General features: G+C 33.6%; 1 pseudogene; it reads left to right on the plus strand.

Annotated features, from left to right (window-relative positions):
* The first annotated feature begins 1,940 nt into the window (after positions 1-1,940).
* LOC100263799 (barwin-like) lies at positions 1,941-2,979 on the plus strand (annotated as a pseudogene).
* Positions 2,980-4,077: the final 1,098 nt, after the last annotated feature.

A 4,077-nucleotide genomic window follows, 5' to 3' on the forward strand; every position in this document is an offset into this window, starting at 1 on the left:
AATTAACAATCCACATCCCATGTAGGATTCATGATTTTAAGGAAGCAAAACACATAAAATATGGGAATAGTAAAGTCCAAAAAAAAAATTTCAATTTGAATGTTAATGTTACACAAATAAATGTGATATTAAATAAATGAATGTTTCACAAATAATAGTGAAGACAGTATGGTTTGTGGTATTAAATAAATGGATGTTACACAAATCAATTTGATATTAGTAATTGTAATAAACAATAAGAGGAAGTTACATTTGAATAATAAAAATAATTTGGAAAGTTATAAAATTGAGGAAAGAGAAAAATAAATGATATAGTAGGGGTATTTTAGAAAGGAAAAATGTGAAACATCTTGTAGTTTTATAGATAGTATAATTTTTTTTAGTTTCATTTAAACTTCTATAATGTAAAGATGAGATCATCGTATGATCCAATATTTAAGTCCAAATGAATATTTTAATGTTAATCAAATTTTTTTAGATAAAATAAAAATTTAACCCAATTTAAGCTCTTTTAAATAAAACTTAATTACAGAGTTCAAGTTAACGTAGTTTAGATTATCATTATAATTAAGAAAAAAAAAAGAATACTATACTTTTAAAGATAAATAAATAAAGAACGGCAAATATGTCACAAAATATACTTCTACCTCTATGAAAAGTTTCTAAACCAGGCCATTGGTTAAAAACCCACATTTTTATAATTGACAAAACTTACATATGTCTTAGAAATTGCCCCCCAAATTGAAATCTTGACTCCACCGCTAAATATTTGTGAATATAACATAAACCCAATATATTTTTTACGGGTTTGGATTAAGTATGAATAGATTTGAATTAAATTTGTGTCGACTTGCATAACTTGTTTAATAAATAAATAATTTTTGGGTCAACCTATATAATACGAATTTGATCCACATTAACTCGTTTAATAATTTCATTATTAACCTAATTATTATTTTTAAACTATTTAACCCACATTTGACTCATTTTAAATTTATTTTAAAATAAAAAAATTAATTGATTCATAAATATGCTTTGTTGAGACATTAATTATATAAATATATATAAGACCTAACTTAACCTGATTATTAAATGGGTTACACGACGTGTTACTTGTTTAATAATTAGGTAGTATTTGAGTTTATGTTTTTGACACAATTATTATTCATGACAAGTTTGGACTGAGTTATGTAGTAAAATACCTAGACTTTGATACAACACGAACACGACCCACCAACACGAATCGATACCATTTCAATGTACCATCCTCTAACCAACCCCACCTCCAATACAATCAACTTATTACTCTTATATATCTTGAGGTCTAATTCCATTTCATTAACTTCATAAAAAGTTTCAGTACATCTTGCATCATAGCCTTGGGTTAAACAACAAACACCCCAATATCCCTTAACGAATGCCAACTAATTTGAATCATCATGGATTTATAGTGGGATTAAGAAGATGGGTTTGGAAACTAAATGGGACACGCTACATCATTAGGGTTTATCTGTGACAAAGCTGGGTAAATCCAGGGATCTACAAAGATAGAGGAGAATAGCTTGATGTGGCAAGTCATAAAAATAGGGGACTAAGGAAAGGAACTATACCTTGCTTATACTCTAAAATCAAATGTTAACATTGATAACTAGATGCATTCATCCATTAATTGTAGTTGACTACCTTTTTTTCTTTTTTCTTTTTTCTATTATGAAATAAATATTGCTGAAATACATGGACTTGCAGGAGCTCAGATTGTGGACCAATTCAGAAATGGAGGACTAATGGATTGGACGTGGGTGTCTGTGTCCTGGAAGCCAGTCATAAATGATTTATTTTAAACTAGATGTCTTCGGCGGCGTGTGCTGGACCTTGCAACAATAATTGTAGTGCAAGTTTGGGTAGATTCGTGTGGTGGGCTGCCATCAAAGTTGGGCCAGATGGTTACAGCTCCCATTGAAAATTTTGGTCACCCAGCCCATGACCGGTTCTTCATGTACCAGACGGTTCTTCCGGGTCAGGGGAACGGATCGGCCAACCAGACTGAAAAGGTTCAACCAGTCAGTTTGATCCAATTTTTAAAACCATAGTTTTTTTCTCCTTTACTGTTCTCTCTCAAAGCTTTGGTTGTTCAACATTTTTTTTCTCAGCTTTTATTTTTTTTCGAGATTTTTGCAAAACAAATAATAATAAAGGTGAATTTAAAACCAATGATGAAAATATTAATAAACACAAATATATTAATACTTAAATTTTAAGGGTATATCATAAATGAGGATAAATATATCAAAAGCAAGGTGGTGGTGTTGCTGTCTCTAGTGGTTGGTGCCGCTGCCCAGAGCGCTAATAATGTGAGGGCCACCTACCATTACTATAATCCGGAGCAAAATGGATGGGACTTGAACGCAGTGAGCGCCTACTGCTCCACTTGGGATGCCAGCAAGCCCTTGGCATGGCGCAGCAAGTATGGATAGACTGCCTTCTGTGGACCTTCTGGCCCTACTGGCCAAGCTACCTGTGGCAGGTGCCTTAGGGTAAGATTCTAATTATCAAACAATGTCTCTCTCTCTCTCTCTCTCTCTCTCTCTCTCTGTAACATGTATATATAACCTGAACAATTTGAGGTGTGCAGGTGACAAACACTGCCACAGGAACTCAGGCAACAGTGAGAATAGTGGACCAATGCAGCAATGGAGGATTGGATTTGGATGCCGGAGTGTTCAATCAACAAGACACTAATGGGGTTGGCTATGCCCAAGGCCATCTTATAGTCAAATTACCAGTTCGTGCACTGTGTTGAAGATCTGTGTGTATTTCATTTATCATAAAATTTTGAAATTTTTGTACTGATTACTAGTTTGCGAGAGAAGTACAGTCAAACCCTCTTCCACTGGCATATAGTGGGCACAAACATATGTTCATACTTAGCTGATGAGTTATGTGACCATCGAGGCAATTGTAGAAAGAAATTTTGGAGTAGTATATCAAATCTTATCCAAATCAACATAGAACATCCCCTATAGTGTCTCATTATGCCCCAAATTTATTTGATCACATCAGATTTTAGGATCTTCAACCCCTTTTGAGTGATATATATATCATAGTAATGCCTCCCTGTCAACTATATATTTATATTCATAGCCATATTGCAGCATCTAGGCATTAAATAACTTGTTGGCAGTGAGCACAAACATGACTATGTTACCAAAAAGTCTTCTCATTGCCCCTCATGCCATTTGATTTTTGGTTTACTTGCTTTCTCAACATTGCCCCTTTAGATTGAATCAAACATGATCACCATAAGAAACATGCAAGAGTAGCATACATCATGCCTCTATTTCATGACATGGTCAAAAGTTGTATTGAGCATAGCAAAATATTGGATCATTCAAAGTATAATTATCTATAAGGACTTGGATAATTAAGAAGTATAGATTCATTCTTCCACTTTCTCATCTTGGTCACCAATTAAGCACATGCAATAAGAAATACATGTATGGTGGAGCTCTCTTCTTAGTGCTCAAAACTAGTGCTTTTCCACATGTAAAAGAAGGTTTTTATAAAGTTTTTCGGTTCAAATCATTATTTTTAAACTTAAATATATGCTTAGCCCTTATTTGTGGGACTAATGTTTGAATCTAGTATAAAAGGCAGCAAAAAGTGGGTAAAAAACACAAATCAAGCAAATATCAAGACAACCCAAATACCCAAGGGTAATGGGAGGAAGGTGGAGATGCTGGAAATTCATGAGAGAGGGATGAAGATGCACAAAAATATGAAAAACGCAAGGAAAGGGAGGAGAGGTTTAAAATGCTAGTTGCAAATTGACACACAAATTGATGAAAGGAAGAAGTTAAAGAGGATTTCGACACAAGAAAGGGTGTAATAAATAGTGCAAAATTTGCTCCCAACACATAATTTCAACATCAAATTGGTAACAATAAGGCATGGTATCAGAGTTTTGATACGAGGCATAAAATGGACTTCAACTTTATTTCGATACTAAAATTGATACTAAACCTACTTTTGATACCAAAATGATACCATGTCCAATTTCGGTACCAAATCAACCCAGGC

This window comes from Vitis vinifera, chromosome 14 (genome assembly GCF_030704535.1).
Source record: "Vitis vinifera cultivar Pinot Noir 40024 chromosome 14, ASM3070453v1".
NCBI lineage: Eukaryota > Viridiplantae > Streptophyta > Magnoliopsida > Vitales > Vitaceae > Vitis > Vitis vinifera.